The following is a 24,678-nucleotide window of genomic DNA, read 5'->3' on the forward strand; positions in this document are numbered from 1 at the left end:
ACAAAATAAATATAAAAATTGAAAACGGAATAAAAAACAGCAGAAGAAAAATCACACCCTGGAGGAGCATCTGTCTGGCGTTCAGCGCCAGAACAGAGCATGGTGCTGGCGCTGAACGCCCAAAATGGGCAGCTTCTGGGTGCTGAACGCCAGAACAGGCATGGTTCTGGCGTTCAACGCCAGAAATGGCACACAAATGGGCGTTGAACGCCCAAAATGGGCACCAACCTGGCGCTGAACGCCCAGAGTTGTGTGCAAAGGCATTTTTACATGCCTAATGGGTGCAGGGATGTAAATCCTTGAACACCTCAGGATCTGTGGACCCCACAGGATCCACTCAGGATCTGTGGACCCCACAGGATCCCCACCTACCTCCACTCACTTCTTCTCACCACTCTCTTTCACACAACCCCATAAACACTCTTCCCCAAAAACCCTTCACCAATCACCTCAATCTCTCTTCTCCATCACTTCTTCACCACTCACATCCATCCACTCTTCCCCATAAACCTACCTCATAAACTCCACCTACCTTCAAAATTCAAAACCAATTTCCCACCCTAACCCACCCATATGGCCGAAACCTTTCCCCCCTCACTTCCCTATATAAAGACCTCCATTCTTCATCAAATTCACACAACAAACCCCTCTACACTCCTCTTGGCCGAAACCATATCTCCCTCTCCCTCTCCATATTTCTTCTTCTTCTTCTTCTATTCTTTTGTTTATTGCTCGAGGGCGAGCAATATTCTAAGTTTGGTGTGGTAAAAGCATAAGCTTTTTGTTTTTCCATTACCATTGATGGCACCTAAGACCGGAGAATCCTCTAGAAAGGGGAAGGGGAAGATAAAAGCTTCAACCTCCGAGTCATGGGAGATAGAAAAGTTCATCTCCAAAGCCCATCAAGACCACTTCTATGATGTTGTGGCCAAGAAGAAGGTGATCCCCGAGGTCCCTTTCAAACTCAAAAGAAATGAGTATCCGGAGATCCGACATGAAATTCAAAGAAGAGGTTGGGAAGTTCTAACAAATCCCATCCAACAAGTCGGCATCCTAATGGTTCAAGAGTTCTATGCCAATGCATGGATCACCAAGAACCATGATCAAAGTAAGAACCCGGATCCAAAGAACTATGTTACAATGGTTCGGGGGAAATACTTAGATTTTAGTCTAGAAAATGTGAGGTTGGCGTTCAACTTGCCAAACATGGAAGAGAACGCATGCCCCTACACAAGGAGAGTCAACTTTGATCAAAGGTTGGACCAAGTCCTTATGGACATATGTGTAGAAGGAGCTCAATGGAAGATTGACTCCAAAGGCAAGCCGGTTCAACTAAGAAGATTGGACCTCAAGCCTGTAGCTAGAGGATGGTTGGAGTTCATTCAATGCTCAATCATTCCCACTAGCAACCGGTCTGAAGTTACTAATAGACCGGGCCATCATGATCCATAGCATCATGATTGGAGAAGAGGTGGAAGTTCATGAGATTATACCTCAAGAACTCTACAAGGTGGCTGACAAGTCCTCCACTATGGCAAGGTTAGCCTTTCCTCACCTCATCTGCCACCTATGCAATTCGGCTGGGATTGACATAGAGGGAGATATCCTCATTAAAGAGGACAAGCCCATCACTAAGAAGAAGATGGAGCAAGCAAGAGAGCCCATTCATGGAGCTCAAGAGGTGTATGAAGCTCATCACCATGAGATCCCGGAAATGCCTCAAATGCATTTTCCTCCACAAAACTATTGGGAGCAAATCAACACCTCCCTAGGAGAATTGAGTTCCAATATGGGACAACTAAGGGTGGAACATCAAGAGCACTCCATCATGCTTCATGAAATAAGAGAAGATCAAAAAGCAATGAGGGAGGAGCAACAAAGACAAGGAAGAGACATAGAAGAGCTCAAGGACATCATTGGTTCCTCAAGAAGGAAACGCCACCATCACTAAGGTGGATTCATTCCTTGTTCTTCTTTCTTCTGTTTTTTCGTTTTCTATGTTATGTGCTTATCTATGTTTGTGTCTTCATTACATGATCATTAGTAGTAGTAATTATGTCTTAAAGTTATGAATGTCCTATGAATCCATCACCTCTCTTAAATAAAAAAATATTTTAATTCAAAAGAACAAGAAGTACATGAGTTTCGAATTTATCCTTGAACTTAGCTTAATTATATTGATGTGGTGACAATGCTTCTTGTTTTTTGAATGTATGCTTGAATAGTGCATATGTCTTTTGAAGTTGTTGCTTAAGAATGTTAAATATGTTGGCTCTTGAAAGAATGATGACTAGGAGACATGTTATTTGATAATCTGAAAAATCATAAAAATGATTCTTGAAGCAAGAAAAAGCAGCAAAGAACAAAGCTTGCAGAAAAAAAATAGGCAAAAAAAAATAGAAAAAAAAAGAAAAAGCAAGCAGAAAAAGCCAAAGCTCTTAAAACCAAAAGGCAAGGGCAATAAAAAGGATCCCAAGGCTTTGAGCATCAGTGGATAGGAGGGCCTAAAGGAATAAAATCCTGGTCTAAGCGGCTAAACCAAGCTGTCCCTAACCATGTGCTTGTGGCGTGAAGGTGTCAAGTGAAAACTTGAGACTGAGCGGTTAAATTCAAGGTCTAAAGCAAAAAAAAAAGAGTGTGCTTAAGAACCCTGGACACCTCTAATTGGGGACTTTAGCAAAGCTGAGTCACAATCTGAAAAGGTTCACCCAATTATGTGTCTGTGGCATTTATGTATCCGGTGGTAATACTGGAAAACAAAGTGCTTAGGGCCACGGCCAAGACTCATAAAGAAGCTGTGTTCAAGAATCATCATACTGAACTAGGAGAATCAATAACACTATCTGAACTCTAAGTTCCTATAGATACCAATCATTCTGAACCTCAATGGATAAAGTGAGATGCCAAAACTATTCAAGAGGCAAAAAGCTATAAGTCCCGCTCATTTGGTTGGAGCTATGTTTCATTGATAGTTTGGAATTTATAGTATATTCTCTTCTTTTTATCCTATTTGATTTTCAGTTGCTTGGGGACAAGCAACAATTTAAGTTTGGTGTTGTGATGAGCGGATAATTTATACGCTATTTGGCATTGTTTTTAGTATGTTTTTAGTAGAATCTAGTTACTTTTAGGGATGTTTTCATTAGTTTTTATGTTAAATTCACATTTCTGGACTTTACTATGAGTTTGTGTGTTTTTCTGTGATTTCAGGTATTTTCTGGCTGAAATTGAGGGACTTGAGCAAAAATCAGATTCAGAGGTTGAAGAAGGACTGCTGATGCTGTTGGATTCTGACCTCCCTGCACTCAAAGTGGATTTTCTGGAGCTACAGAACTCGAAATGGCGAGCTTCCAATTGAGTTGGAAAGCAGACATCCAGGGCTTTCCAGAAATATATAATAGTCCATACTTTGGCCAAGAATAGACGACGTAAACTGGTGTTCAACGCCAGCTTTCTACCCAAATCTGGCGTCCAGCGCCAGAAAAGGAGCCAAAACCAGAGTTGAACGCCCAAACTGGCACAAAAGCTGGCGTTCAACTCCAAGAAGGACCTCTACACGTGCAACACTCAAGCTCAGCCCAAACACACACCAAGTGGGCCCAGGAAGTGGATTTATGCATCAATTACTTACCCATGTAAACCCTAGTAGCTAGTTTATTATAAATAGGACCTTTTACTATTGTATTAGACATCCTGGATCCTGGATTGTATTTTGATCCTGTGATCACGTTTTGGGGGCTGGCCATCTCGGCCATGCCTGGACCTTCACTTATGTATTTTCATACGGTAGAGTTTCTACACTCCATAGATTAAGGTGTGGAGCTCTGCTGTTACTCAAAGATTAATGCAAAGTACTAATGTTTTCTATTCAATTCATCTTATTTCGCTTCTAAGATATCCATTCGCACCCAAGAACGTGATGAAGGTGATGATTATGTGTGACGCTCATCACCATTCTCCCCTATGAACACGTGCCTGACAAATACCTCCGTTCTACATGAAATAAGCTAGAATGAATATCTCTTAGATCTCCTAACCAGAATCTTCATGGCGTAAGCTAGAATGATGGCAGCATTCAAGAGAATCCGGAAAGTCTAAACCTTGTCTGTGGCATTCCGAGTAGGATTCAATGATTGAATGACTGTGACGAGCTTCAAACTCGTGAGTGCTGGGCATTAGTGACAGACGCAAAAGGAGGGTGAATCCTATTCCAGCATGATCGAGAACCGACAAATGATTAGCCGTGCTGTGACAGAGCATGTGAGCATATTTTTCACTGAGAGGAGGGGATGTAGCCACTGACAACGGTGATGCCCTTGCATAAAGCCAGCCATGGAAAGGAGTAAGACTGATTGGATGAAGATAGCAGGAAAGCAGAGGTTCAGAGGAACGAAAAGCATCTCCATTCGCTTATCTGAAATTCCTACCAATGATTTACATAAGTACATCTATCCCTATTCTATTATTTATTATTCGAAAACACCATTATCAAATTATATCTGCCTAACTGAGATTTGCAAGGTGACCATAGCTTGCTTCATACCAACAATCTCCGTGAGATTTGACCCTTACTCACGTTAGGTATTACTTGGACGACCCAGTGCACTTGCTGGTTAGTTGTATCGAAGTTGTGAACTATGGTATTGGCACCATGTTCTTGGCGCCATTGCCAGGGAAAGAAAGAGCTATGAATTTGACATAATTAAAGTATAATCACGATTACCCGTACCAAGTTGCTCACGTTGCCAGGGATTGTTCGAGCCTGGACATCACAATTTCGTGCACCAGTTGCCTTCCAACAAGTGCTTCTTTAATGTCAATAGCTTGACAGTGAGCTCTCATGGAGCCTCACAGATAATCAGAGCAAGGTTGGAACCTCCCAACACCAAACTTAGAGTTTGAATGTGGGGGTTCAACACCAAACTTAGAGCTTGGTTGTGGCCTCCCAACACCAAACTTAGAGTTTGACTATGGGGGCTTTAGTTGACTCTGCAGTGAGAGAAGCTTTTCATGCTTCCTCTCCATGGTTACAGAAGGAGATCCTTGAGTCTTAAACACAAGGTTGTCCTCATTCAGTTGAAGGACCAACTCTCCTCTGTCCACATCAATCACAGCTCTTGCTATGGCTAGGAAAGGTCTTCCAAGGATGATGGATTCATCCTCTTCCTTCCTAGTGTCTAGGATTATGAAATCAGCAGGGATGTAAAGGCCTTCAACCTTTACCTACACGTCCTCTACTAGTCCATAAGCCTGTTTTCTTGAGTTGTCTGCCATCTCTAATGAGATTCGGGCAGCTTGCACCTCAAAGATCCCAAGTTTCTCCATTACAGAGAGTGGCATTAAGTTTATTCCTGACCCCAGGTCACACCAAGCCTTCTCAAAGGTCATGGTGCCTATGGTACGGGGTATTAAGAATTTGCCAGGATCCTGTTTCTTTTGAGGTAATTTCTTCCTATCCAATGCATTTAGTTCATTGGTGAGCAAGGGAGGTTCATCTTCCCAAGTCTCATTACCAAATAATTTGGCATTCAGCTTCATGATTGCACCAAGGTCCTTAGCAACTTGCTCTTCAGTAATTTCTTCATCCTCTTCAGAGGAAGAATACTCATTAGAGCTCATGAAGGGCAGAAGGAGGTTCAATGGAATCTCTATGGTCTCTAATTGAGCCTCAGATTCCTTTGGTTTCTCAAAGGAAAACTCCTTATTGGTCACTGGACGTCCCAGGAGGTCTTCCTCACTAGGATTCACGTCCTCCCCCTCCCTTGTAGGTTCGGCCATGATGGTTAAATCAATGGCCTTGCACTCTCTCTTTGGATTTTCTTCTGTATTGCTTGGGAGAGTACTAGGAGGAGTTTCGGTGACTCTTTTACTCAGCTGGCCCACTTGTGCCTCCAAATTCCTAATGGAGGACCTTGTTTCATTCATGAAACTTACAGTGGCCTTAGATAGATCAGAGACTATATTTGCTAAGCTAGATGGATTCTGCTCAAAATTCTCTGTCTGTTGTTGAGTGGATGATGGAAAAGGCTTGCTATTGCTAAACTTGTTTCTTCCACCATTATTAAAGCCTTGTTGAGGCTTTTGTTGATCCTTCCATGAGAAATTTGGATGATTTCTCCATGAGGGATTATAAGTGTTTCCATAGGGTTCACCCATGTAATTCACCTCGGCTATTGCAGGGTTCTCAGGATCATAAGCTTCTTCTTCAGAAGATGCCTCTTTAGTACTGTTGGATGATTCCTTCAATCCATTCAGACTCTGAGAAATCATATTGACTTGCTGAGCCAATATGGCATTCAGAATATCAATTTCAAGAACTCCCTTCTTTTGAGGCGTCCCATTATTCACAGGATTCCTTTCAGAAGTATACATGAACTAGTTATTTGCAACCATGTCAATGAGTTCCTAAGCTTCTGTAGGTGTTTTCTTTAGGTGAATGGATCCACCTGCAGAATGCTCCAATGACATTTTAGATAATTCAGACAGACCATCATAGAATATATCCAGGTTGGTCCATTCTTAAAGCATGTCAGAAGGACACTTTTTGGTCAGTTCCTTGTATCTCTCCCAAGCTTCATAGAGGGATTCACCTTCTTTTTGTTTGAAGGTTTGAACATCCACTCTAAGCTTGCTAAGCTTTTGAGGAGGAAAGAAGTTGGCTAAGAAAGCCGTGACCAGCTTATCCCAAGAGTTCAGGCTGTCTTTAGGTTGAGAGTCCAACCATATTCTAGCTTTGTCTCTTACAGCAAATGGGAAAAGCATAAGCCTGTAGACCTCAGGATCAACCCCATTGGTCTTAACAGTATCACAGATCTGCAAGAATTCAGTTAAAAACTGAAAGGGATCTTCGGATGGAAGTCCATAAAACTTGCAATTCTGTTGCATCAGAGAAACTAGTTGAGGTTTCAGCTCAAAATTGTTTGCTCTAATGGCAGGGATTGAGATGCTTCTTCCATGTAAATTGGAATTAGGTGCAGTAAAGTCACCAAGCATCTTCCTTGCATTGTTATTATTTTCGGCCATGCTTCCTTCTTTTTCGAAAATTTCTGTCAGATTTTCTCCAGAGAGTTGTGCTTTAGCTTCCCTTAGCTTCCTCTTTAGAGTTCTTTCAGGTTCAGGATCAGCTTCAACAAGAATGTTCTTGTCCTTATTCTTGCTCATATGAAAAAGAAGAGAACAGAAAATATGGAATCCTCTATGTCACAGTATAGAGATTCCTTTATGTGAATAGAAGAAAATATGAATAGAAAAAGGAGAATTCAAACACAAGGGTGAGGAATAGGTTCGAATTCTTGGATGAAGAGGAGTGTTAGTAAATGAATAAATAAATAGAAGGAGGTGAGGGAGAAGAATTTTCGAAAATTACATAGAATAAAATAAAAGTATTTTTGTTTTTAAATTAGAATTAAAATAAAAAATTCGAAAATTAAGAAAGAAAAAATTAAATCAAATTAAATTTAATTTAAAATAATTAGTTAATTTAAAAAGGAATTTTGAAAAAGATGAAGGTGATTTTCGAAAATTAAAGAAAGAATTAGTTAGATAGTTTTGAAAAAGATATGATTGAAATAGTAAACTTTTAAAATCAATCAAAAAGTTAAGTGGTTAGTTGAAAAAGATTTGAAAATCAATTTTGAAAAGATAAAAAGTTAGAAAAGATTTTGAAATTGATTTTGAAAAAGATGTGATTGAAATTTATTTTGAAAAAGATTTGAAAAAGAAATTTAAAAAGATTTGATTTTGAAAATTAAAGTTGATTACTTGACTAACAAGAAACTAAAAAGGTATGATTCTAGAGTTTAAAGATTGAACCTTTCTTACTAGGCAAGTAACAAACTTAAAAATTTTGAATCAATCACATTAATTGTTAGCATTAATTTCGAAAATATGAATTAGAAATAAGAAAAAGATTTTGAAAATCAATCATAAAGTTTTCGAAAATATGAAGGAAAAATTAAAAAAGATTTGATTTTTGAAAAAGATTTGAAAAAGATAGAATTTTTAAATTGAAAATTTGATTTGACTCTTATGAAACAACTAAATTTTAAAAAGTTTTGAAAAAGTCAACTCGAATTTTCGAAAATTTATGAGTGAAAAAGGGAAAGATATTTTTTTGATTTTTTGAATTTTTTATGAAGAAAGAGAAAAACACTAAATTGAAACAAAACATAAAAATTATGAATCAAAACAACTAATGCATGCAAGAACACTTTGAATTTCAAGATGAACACCAAGAACACTTTGAATGTCAAGATGAACACCAAGAACTTATTTTTGAAAATTTTTAAGAAAAGAAAAATATGCAAGACACCAAACTTAGAGATTTTTAATATTTAGACACTAACAAATTGAAAATGCATATGAAAAACAAGAAAAGACACGAAACAAGAAAATATGAAGATCAAACAAGAAGACTTGTCAAGAACAACTTGAAGATCATGAAGAACACATGCATGAGTTTTCGAAAAATGCACAAATTTTTAAACATGCAATTGACACCAAACTTAAAAATTGACTCAAGACTCAAACAAGCAACACGAAAATATTTTTGATTTTATGATTTTATAATTATTTTGGATTTTTGAAAATTAATTGGAAAAGGAAAAATAAGGATTTCAAAATTTTTAATAAGAATTCCAGGAATCTTGCAATGTTAGTCTAAAACTCTAGTCCAGGAATTAGACATGGCTTACTAGCCAGCCAAGCTTTCAGTGAAAGCTCCGGTCCAAAACACTAGACATGGCTAATGGCCAGCCAAGCTTCAGCAGATATTGATACCTCCCATGTATACAACAACTATGTGTGTAACTGCCAATTGGGTGAAGATCAACAAGCTCTTGTGATGATAAGTTGAAACCCCGGTCCAAAAGATTAGACATGGCTTACAGCCAGCCAGCATTCAACAAATCATCATGAAACACTAGAATTCATTCTTAAAAATTCTGAATAAAAATATTTTTTTGAAAATATTTATTTTTATTTTTTTCGAAAATAAGAATAATAAAAACAAAAAACTTAAAATTAAAATAAAATTACCTAATCTGAGCAACAAGATGAACCGTCAGTTGTCCAAACTCGAACAATCCCCGGCAACGGCGCCAAAAACTTGGTGCGCAGAAATCGTGACGGTTCCATTCTTTGGTAACGGCGCTAAAAACTCAATACGCACGTTTATAATCTTAGTTCTTTGTCACAACTTCACACAACTAACCAGCAAGTGCACTGGGTCGTCCAAGTAATAAACCTTACGTGAGTAAGGGTCGATCCCACAGAGATTGTCGGCTTGAAGCAAGCTATGGTCATCTTGCAAATCTCAATCAGGCGGATTCAATTGGTTATGGTGAATTGATAATTAAAATATAATTAAAACATAAATTTAAAGATAGAGATATTTATGTAATTCATTGGTGAGAATTTCAGATAAGCGAATGGAGATGCTTCTGTCCTTCTGAACCTCTGCTTTCCTATTATCTTCATCCAATCATTCATACTCCTTTCTATGGCAAGCTGTATGTTAGGCATCACCGTTGTCAATGGCTACATCCTGTCCTCTCAGTGAAAATGGTCCAATGCGCTGTCACTGCATGGCTAATCATCTGTCGGTTCTCGATCATATTGGAATAGGATCCATTGATCCTTTTGCGTCTGTCACTACGCCCAGCACTCGCAAGTTTGAAGCTCGTCGCAGCCATCCCTTCCCAGATCCTACTTGGAATACCACAGACAAGGTTTAGACTTTCTGGATCTCAAGAATGGCCATCCATGGATTCTAACTTATACCACGAAGATTCTGATTAAGGAATCCCAGAGATACTCATTCAATCTAAGGTAGAACGGAAGTGGTTGTCAGGCACGCATTCATAGTTGGGAATGATGATGACTGTCACGATCATCACATTCATATTGAGGTGCGAATGAATATCTTAGAATCGGAATAAGCTTGAATTGAATAGAAACATAATAGTACTTTGTATTAATTCACGAGGAACAGCAGAGCTCCACACCTTAATCTATGGTGTGTAGAAACTCTACCGTTGAAAATACATAAGTGATGAAGGTTCAGGCATGGCCGAGAGGCCAGCCCCCTAAACATGATCAAAGGATCAAAAGATAATCCAAAGATGATCCTAAGATAAAACTCAGGATGTAAATACAATAGTAAAAAGTCCTATTTATGCTAAACTAGTTACTAGGGTTTACAGAAAAGAGTAAATGATGCAAAAATCCACTTCTGGGGCCCACTTGGTGTGTGATTGGGCTGAGCATTGAGCTTTACACGTGTAGAGGCTTCTCTTGGAGTTGAACGCCAGTTTGTAACCTGTTTCTGGCGTTTAACTCCACTTTGCAACCTGTTTCTGGCGTTTAACTCCAGAATGCAGCATGGAATTGGGGTTGAACGCCAGTTTACGTTGTCTAAACTCGGGAAAAGTATGGACTATTATATATTGCTGGAAAGCCCTGGATGTCTACTTTTCAACGCAATTGAGAGCGTTCCATTTAGAGTTCTGTAGCTCCAGAAAATCCACTTTGAGTGCAGGGAGGTCAGAATCCAACAGCATCTGCAGTCATTCTTCAACCTCTAAATCTGATTTTTGCTCAAGTCCCTCAATTTCAGCCAGAAATTACCTGAAATCACAGAAAAACACACAAACTCATAGTAAGTCCAGAAATGTGATTTTTAATTAAATACTAATAAAAATATACTAAAAACTAACTAAATCATACTAAAAACTATATAAAAACAATGCCAAAAAGCGTATAAATTATCCGCTCATCAACCATCTAGCACTTGTTCTGAAAAGGTGCCAAGAGACTAACCTGGTTTTAAACTGGGAGAAATGCCACTTTATGGTGACTGAAGGAATTGTCCTTGGGCATAAAATTTTGAACAAGAGAATAGAGGTGGATCAAGCTAAGGTAGAGGTAATTGAAAAATTACCACCTCCTGCCAATGTTAAGGGAATAAGAAGTTTTCTAGGGCATGCAGGATTCTATAGGAGGTTTATAAAGGATTTTTCAAAATTTCCAAAACCTCTGAGCAATTTGCTAGCTGCTGACACGCCATTTGTCTTTGACACAAAGTGTCTGTAGGCATTTGAAACTTTGAAAGCTAAACTGGTCACAGCACCAGTCATTTCTACACCAGACTGGACATTACCATTTGAACTAATATGTGATGCCAGTGACCATGCCATTGGTTCAGTATTGGGACAAAGGCATAACAAGCTTCTGCACGTCATTTACTATGCTAGCCGTGTTCTGAATGACACACAGAAGAATTACACAACCACAGAAAAAGAGTTGCTTGCAGTGGTTTATGCCAATGACAAGTTCAGATCTTATTTAGTAGAATCAAAAGTGATTGTGTACACTGACCATGCTGCTCTAAAATATCTCCTCACAAAGCAGGATTCAAAACCCAAACTCATAAGATGGGTGTTGCTTCTGCAAGAGTTTGATATAGAAATTAGAGACAGAAAAGGGATAGAGAACCAAGTAGCAGATCACCTGTCCCGGATAGAACCAGTAGCAGGAGCGTCCCTCCCTCCTACTGAGATCTCTGAAACTTTCCCGGATGAGCAACTCTTTGCCATTCAGGAAGTACCATGGTTTGCTGACATTGCAAACTATAAAGCTGTGAGATTCATACCCAAAGAGTATAGCAAAGTGCAAACGAAAAAATTAATTACGGATGCAAAGTACTACTTGTGGGATGAACCATATCTCTTTAAGAGGTGTGCAGACAGAATGATCCGTAGATGCGTGCCTAGAGAAGAGGCACAGAAGATCCTTTGGCATTGCCATGGATCATAATATGGAGGACATTTCGGAGGTGAGCGAACAGCCACCAAAGTTCTCCAATGTGGTTTCTACTGGCCTACCCTCTATAGAGACTCCCAAGAGTTTGTACATAACTGTGACAGTTGCCAGAGAACTGGTAATCTGCCTCACGGTTATGCCATGCCTCAGCAAGGGATCTTAGAGATTGAGTTGTTTGATGTATGGGGTATTGACTTCATGGAGCCTTTCCCACCATCATACTCAAACACTTATATTCTGGTAGTAGTAGACTATGTATCTAAATGGGTAGAAGCAATTACAACACCCACTAATGATACTAAGACAGTGATGAGTTCCTCCAAAAGCATATCTTCAGCAGGTTCGGTGTCCCTAGGATACTGATCAGTGATGGAGGCACTCATTTCTGCATAAACAGCTTAACTCTGCTCTGGTCAGATATGGAATTAACCATAAAGTGGCCTATCCATATCATCCACAGACAAATGACAGGCTGAAGTCTCAAATAGAGAACTAAAAGAAATCCTAGAACGGACTGTAGGTACCCGTAGAAAGGATTGGGCAAGAGGTCTGGATGATGTCTGTGGGCATACAGAACAGCATTCAAAACTCCTATAGGGACCTCTCCATACCAGCTTGTGTATGGAAAATGTAACACCCTAATATGCAAATCCTTATGCTCGAGTCATAAGTCAATGATACTACGGTGGTACGACACTCAGGTGGATTTTTAATATATAGATATAGGTAATTTCGAAAAGAATATTAATCGAGAAGCCTGAAAAGAGTAGAAATAAAATCGCGAAGACGTACCACTCACGTTTCGACAACAAAAAGATAAACAGTGAAGCCGAAAGCGATATACGAACAAGGCATAAAGGAGATTAAGAGATAGATAACAGATAGATATATATAACATAAGTAAATAGCCACTAGTCGCGACCCGTGAAGTTTAGGCCGGCTAGGGTACAGTATGAAAGTAGTTGACAACAGTATATCCTAATCTCTCCCAAAGGAAACACGAGAGCCTCTATAGGTCAGTTTAAAAGAGTTCAATACATAATATAATCTTTTCGAAACAAAGGTGGAGAGATTCTAAGCAAAACACAAAGTAGAGAAAATAAAGATCTTCGCCGTCTCTCAGACGACCCACAACTCACTTCTAAGCACCTGGACCTGTATCTGAAAAACAAGAGATATATACGGAATGAGAACCCTGGGCCCATGGGTTCTCATTACGGTAAAAGTGCCAAATAAATACAATGCACTGCAATAAAAACTCATTAAGCATCCTAAACTCCTTTTCACCAAGTATCCAGCCTAGATTATCACTAATCCATGAATAGGCAACTGTCGTAAGGGGATACTAAAACTAGTTCATATCTCATATGATTCCCAACTCGCTGACTCTCCCACGTATCGGATTCAGAATCATAAACAAAACCATCATCAGTCGTCCTATCTCAGCAATTCTATATCAATACATCATACCCTCACCTGGAGCTAGTGAAATCACATCACTGCGTCTACCAGGGAGCTCAAATCTTCTCATCCAATGGTCATCATCATCATGCAATCGCATCATCAATTCATCTCATCAAGAACAACCCTCAACCTCTACCGACACCAACATGAGGGGTCTCTCAGTTGTACAAACACAAGCAATACAGGCAAGTAATACACAATTAAGGTACAAGTAGAACAAGTAGCACATAATCAGGTAACATAGCATATATAATGTAGAAATCCAAAACAAATAGGCAAACCCAAACAATTCAAACATATGCAAATGATGAGTGCCTACCCTATGGCTGATGATATCATCTGTCGGTTATCAAGCCAACCCGACGTGTCCGGTAGCTAACCCGGGCACAGTCTCTCTGTTGCACAATAATATCATTAGAGGGAATATGTGCCCTGTCACCATTAGAGGGTATCTGCGCCCTGTCGCCATTAGAGGATATCTGCGCCCTGTCGCCATTAGAGGGTATCGGTGCCCTGTCACCCTTACAACCAGAGAGAAAACACAAGCATACTTACATTCAACATTTTCCATCATTATTCATTTATCATATTCGTTCATTTATCATATATGCATTTATACTCAGCCATAATCCATAATGGCTTTCCCGTAACCCGGCAATAACTCAGCCATCCGGTTCACAGTTCAATCCAGAACTAGCCAATTTATCAACATGGCTCAGATGTATTTGGCAATAACTCAGCCACCCGGCTCATGGTTCAATCAAGAACCAGCCATTTATCAATAAATATAGCCCTTCGGCTCATGGCATACACGGTACTTCCACCGTCATCCTCCATATCTCATATAACCATCTTTGATCATCGTTGATCATAACTTTTTCCCTTGCTTCATTCGCAAGTTACCACATCCCCTAGCTCCTTCCTCATTGCTAGGCATATCGTAATGATTTAATACATAAAGGGTAAGATCGGAGGCTTAGAAGTATGAGGTTTGGCTTTTAAAACTCAAAAATTAACTTTAGCATGAAAACAGGGCCACGCGTACGCGTCCTCCACGCGCACGCGTGGATGGCCACAAAGCTCATCGACGCGTATGCGTCATACACGCGGACGCGCGGATTGAAACACAGCCAGACGACGCGTACGCGTCAGCCATGCGTACGCGTGGGTGCATTTGCGCCCCAGGTACAAAAGTGGCACAACTCTGGCACAACTCTCGGGAAAATGGCTGGGCATTGGGTGCAACGCATCGACGCACACGCGCGCACCATGCACAAGCGTGGATGGTGCCTTCTTGAAGAACGACGCGTACGCGCCAAGTGCGCCTACGCGTGGAGGGTCATTCTGCTAAAAATTTTCTAAGTTAAAAGCTGCAGAATTCACAGATTCAACCCCCAATCTTCCGACGGACATAACTTTCTCATTTTAAATCGTTTTTCGCCCGTTCTTCGAACGACATGGACATCCCGGATCCAATTTCACTTATAAACAAGTTTGGCACAAAATGAAAATCCACAGTCCAAGTTATGTCTCGTCAAAGTATGCCCAAAAACCATATTTTCACACAAGACCACAAAGTGCCAATTTCAAGACAAGCCATTTTCAACCCTTTTCAAAATCAACCAAAGCATGCCAGTTTCAACCCCTTTTGAAATCAATCAAAATATACCAAAACCAACATCAAGCCTCCTCAACTCATACATTAACACTTTACCACAATTCACAAAACCGCCATATAACCGTTTTTACCCATTTCAAACAAATGGATAAATTGCAAACACATTAACATGTCATACATCCTTCCTCATCCTAATTTCCAACAATATTATTTTCAATCAATCTTCATTATACATAATCAATATCATACTCACTATCACGTGGTTTCACCCACTAATCAACCTTAATCATTCCTCAAGTATATATCACAACATACATATCTCTCATGCATCATCATACCATCAAGGCATCATTAATCATAATCACATATATGACCACATAATATATCTAAACCAAAACTAAACATACCTCATCTACATAATTTCACCCAAAATTACCAAATTCCACACTTCAACTCCTCAAACCTTATTATTCAATAACCAACTCAATTATTCATATATTCATTATCTGAAATTCATCCAATCACTTGTGTCATCATACAATGCACACATCAACTTACCTTCCTTACCTCTTTCCAGCCTCCGGCCCAAAGTTCACAGCCTTCGGCCCAATTCATAATTTAAAAGCATAAACCAAAAATCAATACTCATTACCCAATACATACAATTCTCAATACACCAAGCATACAAGGCCACACAATTCTCAATCCGATCATTAATTCACATTACATACCAACTATGCATATTAGCACCAACTATTTACACAATCTAAACTTAATCCTAGGGGCATCTAGCCTAGGAATTCTCATCACACCACACGGTACTTAAATGAAACATAAACCGTACCTCTTGTAGCCAAACCAATTGAGCCCCTTCTATGGAAGTCTCCACCAACCCTTAGCTCCAAGCCTCACCAAAGCTCCACAAGTAACACCAACCTCCCAATTGTGTATCAAAATCACCAAGTACACTAACATAACCAATATCACATACATACATCAACCTAGGGCTCATAAATATGATAAATCACAAGGGTTGGAGGGTTTCTTACCTTAACCCACTGAAGTTTGTGATGAATATCACCCATGGCTCATACTAGAGCACTCCTAAACAACCAAAATCATAAGGTTTCCTCAAAACCCAAACCAAATTTGAATTTGAAGAGGAAAATGAAAACTGGGCAGAGGACAGTGGATTACTCACCACAAAACTAAAAGAGAATTGTGGAAGATGAAAAGAGCGATGCGTGGCCACAAACGGCTCGTCAATCAGAGCTCTGTAGCTCAAGTTATGGTGGTTTAAAGATCAAAGAGAGTTAGGTTTTCTCTCTTCCCTCCTCTCTTCTCAATTCAGCGCCCCAACCCTTCCTTTTAGGGTAGAATGAGCTGAAATGCTCATAACTAATGTTTATATATATTGGGTCTTGGGCCCACTTAGGCCCGGTTTACTTACTTTTGTCCGTTAGCCCAATTTTGGGCCAAAACCTTTAAGATTAGCGCTCCAAATCGCATTTTAAATATTTCTACCTTCCCTAATTAAAATTCCTCCTTTCTTAACCTTATTTACTTATAATCAATTTTCTCAACTGTAGTACCAGACAGATCTCAGCCGGTACTGCCGATCAAAATTTCACTGCGCGTTTTTACGCAGAAAACTATGTCTTCCGACTCGGAAAAATTCACTGAATCCAAATATCATATTTAAATGATCAAATTCCAATTGCCAAATCTTCCAACCATATTCGCTCCTATTTAATTTACTATTTAATTAATTTCCGTTAGACCGGGTATTAGATTCTACCCCCCTAACAGAAATTTTCGCCCTCGAAAATTCCATCCATCACTACGAGTACGCGAGCATAGTCTGCCTTTATATCTAACGCATAACAGTTCCAAGGTCCTTTTACTCTGCGCGCTTCCGTTGCCGCGCTCTGATTTCTCTATCTCCGAGGGTCTCGTTCATTCGTTCAACGCCAGCCAACAGCCTCGTTCCTTACTTTTATCGTCTCATCAACTCACACCCTATTAAATCTCAAATCATGTCATCAATAAGATTGCCATCATCGTTAATCATAGCCATCATCCCACATCACTATAATCAATCAAAGATCATCACCACACCTTAATCATACTCCATCACTATCCTCTCTCTCTGCAAAGCCAATTCCTCTAATCACAGTTCAACTCCAAGCATAACCTCCAAACTTACTTTTCTATTCTCAAACCCTTGAAGTTCTACATGACTTGCTGTTATGAAGTCTCTGACTTGTCAATCAAAAACCCTTTTCATTTCTAGAAATCAAATGAGTTTGAAATAACAATTTAACAAAATCATGAGAATCCGCTTTCCTTTAATAATTTATAAAAGCATTCGAGACACATCTCTTTTGTTAGAGTTACTCATATCAAAAATCATCTTCAAAACCATAACCAACACTCTTTCAAATTCTTGGAAAAAAAAATTTCAACAGTACCTCTCCAAAAATTGGAGTTTACCACCTGTCACGGGTTCCCTCAAACCAATCTCAGTACCGCATCAACATTTCAATTTAATGTTTTTTCACATTCGTCTTTCAAAACTAACCATTATAAACCTCAATCTAAATCCAAGGTCACTATGACCAATCATCATAGTACTCATCTCTCAAACACGACAACTTGCACCCTCTCATCATCTAAATCCAATTATGCATCAATGATAATTTTCTCATCCGCTTTAGAACCATCAAAGCTCGCAGCCGCAATCAATTCCAACTATTTGGGGATCATTACTTGCAGTAACCCAGTTAACCCTTCTAGTATTCAAACTTAAGATATTATAGTAAACTTTTACAGCTCCTATTCGTAGCTATCCTGTGTTACTGCTTCCGTAAGTTTCTGCTGCTTTATTCTGATCTCTCGTCTAGTACTAGCTCTATCACTTACTTCCTCAAGTACTCAACCACAACTTAGCATGACTGGCATTCACTAGATTTCTATCTATGATAGCCAAAACTACATACCAAATTAATCGTACTTTTAACACGTTGTTACCGATCTTTCGCTTACCAATTTCCAAACTGTCAGATCTATCGGTGTCACTCGTTGTTTTAGTGAAGACACAACCTTGTTGTTGTCCCTTGGTAGTATTCCGGTTGACCTTCTTAGGACGTTTTCAGGACACGTGTCCAACTCCTCTATAACCATGGTAAAGTCCCAATCCATCTCGACCATGTATTATGAGTGAATACCAGCCTTCAGCATTGTCTAAAGTGGTAAAGAATTAAGTTATCAGTTTTCTTATTACCTTAGGTACGAGAATCGGACCTAGCAGTCTCCCGGTCCTCTCGGTGTGGGCAATCTCTAACCAAATGTCCTAGCTTTCCGCAATTGTAACACAAACCCGAACTATAATGACACGGTCTATTTGGATGATGACCTCCACATCTCTGACAGCTCAAAACATCCGAAGCAGCCACTATCTGTTTTCTCCTACCTTTTCCTTTGGAATTCTTATTCGTCGCAAGGTCATTTCGCCCTTGGGGAAAACGTTGTGGGTATCCTCTTCTCTTAAACTCTTGACCCCTTGTTGGGTATTCTTGATTGTGCTCCCTGCGGTGGGACTCCCGACGGTCATTCTTCGCCTCAATAGCCTTCCTCACACATTCTTCAGCAATACGGCTCTTGTTCACAAGTCCAGAGAAGACCCTAATCTCCATCGGTCCAACGGAGCTCAGGATTTCACTTTGAAGTCCTTCCTCATACTTAATACACTTCCATTCCTCGAAGTCTCCCGGGGTTCCTTGACACATACGAGAAAACCTGAATAACTCCTCAAATTTATCCGTATACTGAGATACGGACATTGTACCCTGCTTTAGCTGCAGTAATTCAAGTTCCTTGGCCATTCTAGCAGAATTCGGGAAGTACTTCTTATAAAATTCCACTCAGAAGGCACCCCAAGTGATAGGATCATTCCTCTGCTGCAAGAGACGTCGAGCCCCTTGCCACCAATGTGATGCTTCCCCCGTGAGCAGATAGGTAGCAAATTCAACACACTGCTCTTCAGGCACCAACTGCGCTTGCAGTGCTCGCTCCATGGCCTGAAACCAGGTGTCAGCTTCAGTCGGATTGGTGGTTCCCTTGAACTTAGGTGGATTAACCTTTAAGAAAGTTGCCAGTGTCATCGGGCCCTGACGAATAGATTTTTGATGGTTTAGAATTCACAAATGAATTCTCGTTGCAAGTATAGTTTCTAAACCAAGCAATAATCCTTTCATACAAAAGATTGTTTGTCACAAGTAACAAACCCCTAAATTTATAAACCGAAGTATTGGAACCTCGGGTCGTTCTCCCTAGGAATTACAATAGAGTGTCTTGTTATTGGTTATGAATCATTTTTGGGGTTTTGATAAGAGGCATGAAAGATAAATGGCAAGAAAGTAAACTAAGGCCTAAAAAGGTCTTGGCAAGGGTTGGTGGTCAAGGATCTCTATCCTAATCACTAACCACAATATGAGAATTGGCAAGGATTAATCTCATTAAATCATCCTCTAACTAGTAGTAAAGGAAAGTCAAATGAGCTATGTCAATCCTAGTCCATAAGTCCTAACTCTCCACTAATTCAATTAGTAAGAACTAGAGTCAATGGATCCCAATCATCAATTACTTGGACATTAGTAACTCAAGAGTTCCTAAGTTACCTTTCCAAGCCAAGAACATAAAATTCTACTCTAAAATCCAACCAAGCATTTCATCAAACACTTGGAAGGCATAAAAGGAAGGCATAGTAAAATTGCAAGAAAAGTAAATCTACACTACTCAATTTGCAAGGAATTAAACAACAACAAATCAAATGAACACAATTATTATGATTTACCTTGAATTGAATTGAAAGAGAAAGGAAGGAACAAAAGTAGATCTACAACAAAATGCAAGAACAACATAAAGGAAATTACAACAAAAGGATGGAAGAAGAATGAATGTAACAACAAGGAATTGAGAAGATAGAAGTAGAAGAAGATGAATTAAAATCTAGATCTAAGAACTAAACCTAATCCTAATTCTAGAGAGAAGTGAGAGCTTCTCTCTCTAGAAACTAACTACAAAGCTAAACTAAACTAATTGGTAACTAAAACACGTTTCCCTCTTCATTCCTTGGGTTAAATAACATCAGAAATGAGTTGGATTGGGCCCACAAGGCTTTAGAATTCGTTGGCCACGTTTTGCTTTAAGTGAACTAGGTGGCAGCAACGGCGCGTGCGCGTACTTTGCGCGTGCGCGCCACCATACGTGGTTCAACCATAGCAAATCTTATATCATTTCGAAGCCCCGGATGTTAGCTTTCCAACCCAACTGGAACCGCATCATTTGGACCTCTGTAGCTCAAGTTATGGCCGATTAAGTGCGAAGAGGTCGGCTTGACAGCTTTCCGGTTCTTCTATTTCTTCATGAGTTCTCCAACTTTTCATGCTTTCTTTCTTCATTCCCTTGATCCAATCTTTGCCTCCTAAACCTTAAATCACTTAACAAACATATCAAGGCATCTAATAGAATCAAGGTGAATTAAATTTAGCTATTTTGAGTCCTAAAAAGCATGTTTTCACATTCAAGCACAATTAAAGGAGAATATACAAAACCATGCTATTTCTTGAATAAATATGGGTAAAAGGTGATAAAATCCCCAAAAATCAATACAAAACAAACCGTCAAATTGGGGTTTGTCAACCTCCCCACACTTAAACCAAGCATGTCCTCATGCTTAAACCAAGAATGAAGTAAGGGTATGGCATTTATTCAATGGGAACTAACTAAATGCAATCTACCTATATGCAACTATCTAAATGAATGCAAGTGCTTGGTCAAAATAAATCAATTCCCAAGAAACATATATGCACAAGGGCTAAGGACTAGCAAGTCTAATCCACAATTGAATTGAGTTATTAAATATTTTTTTACAAACTTGCATGAAGAATGATGATCATAGGTGAAAACATGTAATTGAGCATCGAACCCTCACCGGATGTGTTTGCACTCTATTCGCTCAAGTGTTTAGGGTTGATTCACTCAATTCTCCTCTATTTCATGCTTTCCAAGATTTGTTTTTCTTCTAACAATCAACATTTATTTCATGCATGCATACAAGTATCATGAGGTCTTTTCATTGGTTGTAATGGGGCTAGGGTCAAGGTAGGATGCATATTTGGTCAAGTGAGCTTGAAATTTGAATCTTTGATAAGCTTAAACTTCCCACCTAACCTATGACATCCTATACAATTAAGTTCTAACCTAACTACCCATTTTCTCACTTTTTCACATACTCATGCATTTTCTTTTTCATTTCACAACACTTATGCATTGATTTTATTGGACCTTGCCTTGGGGCATTTTGTCCCTTTTTTATTATTTTTTTCTTCTTTCTTTTTTTTTTCTATTTTTTTTCTTTTCCATATTATTTTTCTTTTCTTTTTCTTTTGTTTTTCTCATTCATTTTTTTTCTTTCTATATACAAGAGCATCAATGCATAAGGTTTTACATTTGATCAATACATGAGTATGTACCCAATTCCCAATATTTCCAATAACATTACAAAACTACCCTTTTATTCACCCAATGTCCCAAGGTTCCCACACTTGAATGATACTCACACACACTAGCCTAAGCTAATCAAAGATCCAAATTAAGGACATTTATTGTTTTTCGCTTTAAGGCTAGTAATGTGCTAAATTAAAGAATAAATGGGTTAAGCGTAGGCTCAAATTTGGCTAACAAAGGAAGATAAAAGGTAAGGCCATTTGGGTAAGTGAGCTAATGAAATGATGGCCTCAATCACATAAATGCATGAATACACAAAATAATGGACATAAAGAATCAAACAAATCAAAGATTACAATCATAGAAAGAGAATAATGCACACAAGAAGGAAAAATAAGTGGTTGTAAGATGTAACCACACCGTTAGGCTCAAATCTCACAAGCTTGTGTTCTTAGCTCAAAACATGTTCCACAATATATATAATTCAAGCAAGTTCTATGAAAAGTTTTCACTCAAATCAATTGACATGCCCTATAGATAGAAATCCTTGGAAAATTTCATTATTTTGACTAAGCTTATTGTGTATATATATGCAAAAATAAGAAAATGTAACAAAAATCCAAAAAAAAACCTAAAATGAAATGCAAAAGTGTTGGGATTAGAAATTTGTCACCCAAAATCGCCGACCGGTCGGAAGACCTCCCCACACTTAAAAGTTTGCACCGTCCTCGGTGCACTCAAAGATGAGCAAGGGGGTACGGCGACTCTCCGGATTGCTATGTGTTCTTTCTTCCACTTCCATGGTTGCTTGTGGTGCATTCGTTATGAAAAACAAAAATGTAACACCATAAGATGAGAAGATATAAAAGCAAGGAAGCATACATTGTTGGAATGAGGTAAATCACTAGAATGAGGTGAGTGAATTAGTGTGACATTAAGAAATATTAGGTGTGTGAATTCTAAATTGCACGGTTTAGAATACACATTAGCATAAAAGCTATGTCACAAAAGAAGCATGCACTTCACTTATCCTAGTGTGCTTGAGATGCTTTAAGTAAGCTTGTAAGGTAAGACAAGCATTAGAGAAGCATGAAAGCATTCAAGTCAAACATATGGATGGATATAATCATGAACACAATGCATTAAGGTAAATGCACAACATCATCCATCAAGAGGTTGCCTAATCGAGGGAAAAGGATCCAAATCACATGGTGGCTAGCTACAACATGCAATTCAAAAGAGTTATAAGCTCGAAGACAATTCTCATCACTTGGTATTTTTCAAAAGGTAAGCATGAAGAACTCAAAACCAAGTAACAAAATATAACCTCAATCATAGAATCCAACAAAGATTATCTAAAAACATTCATGCTAAAATAGCATTTAGGCAATAAGGGATATAGCAATGTATAGTAAACAAAGTCAATACTCCAACACTTATAATGAAAAGAGAGAAAATAAAATGAAAACTAAACTAAAACTAACTAATCAACTAACTAACTAACTAATTTGTTAACTAAAATAAATGGTTGTCAATGGTGTTTGGAAGTGTTGGATGAGGGGTAGGAGAAAGGAGAAGGAAAGAAATAGAAAGAGGAGAAGAAAAGAAATGTGGTGAAGGAAAGAAATCCGCGCGTACGCGCGCATGCCGCGCGCGCGCGGATGGCTTATTTCGAGAGTGACGCGTACGCGTCATGTGCGCGTACGCGCGAGTTGGTTTGTGCGAAAGGCACAACGTTGGCGCGGCGCAGGCACAACTCTCTGGAAAATGTATGGAGGTTGGAACTTCTCAATCCACGCGTACGCACGCATGGCGCGCGCGCGTGGTTGGTCGGAAATGCTGTATGTGCGCGTACGCGCCATGTACGCGTACGCGTGGATGGTGCTCTGTTTTTCAAAAAAAAAAAATTTTTTTCTATGTTTTTGCACCAATCCAAGCATTCCAAACCTCCAAACAGCTACCAAAACACCATAAAACCTTATTTAACATACTTAAACTACCAAACATACTCAACTAACTAAACAAAACATGAAATTAAGCTAATTCTACCAATATATACAAAAGAGAAAATGAAAGGATTTTACCATGGTAGGTTGTCTCCCACCTAGCACTTTTGTTTATTGTCCTTAAGTTGGACTTATGGGGAGCTCCTCATCAAGGTGGCTTGTGCTTGTATTCATCTTGGAACTCCCACCAATGCTTGGTTCTCCATTGTGCCCCAAGATTCTTCATGGATTGAGCCAAGTCTTGATGGAGTTCTTCACAAGCTTGGGGCTCCCAAAGTTGATCCTCTTCTTGTAATCCGGGATCCCACACTTTGTTTTCACACCCGTCTTGAAGTTGATCATCATTATTAGTCCAACCGGGTGGTGAGTGAGGTGAATTCTCTATATAGTGGCCAACAATCCTCCTAGACCCATCTATTTGAGCACTACTCCAACCTTTATATCTCATGTTTGATGCATCAACCATAATGAGCCTTGATTTACAACGCCAACCATAAAACCTTTTTCGTTTACGCTTCATCCCACAAAGCTCCCTAAGTTGGCCATCCGTTTCAAGCAAACCATATTCAAGTGGGATAGTAAAGCTAATAGAAATAAATTTCACCCACTCAAATGAAGGAGTAGATGGCAACCTAGGCAAAGACAACTCCAAGAGTTTTGATAAAGCGTATTCAATTCCCATCCTCCTTTTTCTAAGGATTTCCACCTCTTCACAAGACTTCTCAATTATAATCCTTTGTTCAATAATTTTATATAAACCATTTTTCCTACTCAAGTCATAAATGGGAGGGTAAGAAAAATTTACCTCCACATTGCTTTCCATCTTGTTGGGGGAAGGTTCTTCATGCTCAAAGGATTCTTCACCACTAAGGTTTGATGCTTGATCTTCATCACCAAGGGAACTCACTTCTTGCTCTATCCCATCCAAATCTTCATATGGAATATGTCTTGGAAGGTGTGCACTTTCCTTCCTAGCATCAATTTCAATCATCTTGGAGGGGTTTTCTTCAATTCTAGATTCCCATGGAGGCTCCGCACCTCCTAAGTCTTCAACCAATTCTTCCCTTTCTTCAATAATCATAGCTTCCACCAATTGTTCCAATACAAAGCAACTTCTCTCATTCTCCACCAATCTCTCTTTTATGTTATGCTCTTCATTTGATTCCCCACATGTAGCCATGGGAGTTCCTTGAGAGTTCAAGCATTGGGATGCTAACCGGTTTACCACCTCATCCAAGGCGGCCGTGAATTGTTGCACAT

At 39.2% G+C, this 24,678-nt stretch overlaps 1 non-coding gene across 1 annotated transcript; it reads left to right on the forward strand.

The window, feature by feature from the left end:
• The first annotated feature begins 6,522 nt into the window (after positions 1–6,522).
• Positions 6,523–6,630, forward strand: LOC148551108 (small nucleolar RNA R71). The gene has a single exon (XR_015892625.1). It is a non-coding gene; the product is annotated as a small nucleolar RNA R71 (small nucleolar RNA).
• The last annotated feature ends 18,048 nt before the right edge of the window (positions 6,631–24,678 follow it).

Source organism: Arachis ipaensis, chromosome B7 (genome assembly GCF_059453495.1).
Source record: "Arachis ipaensis isolate K30076 ecotype BB chromosome B7, ASM5945349v1, whole genome shotgun sequence".
In the NCBI taxonomy this organism is placed as follows: domain Eukaryota; kingdom Viridiplantae; phylum Streptophyta; class Magnoliopsida; order Fabales; family Fabaceae; genus Arachis; species Arachis ipaensis.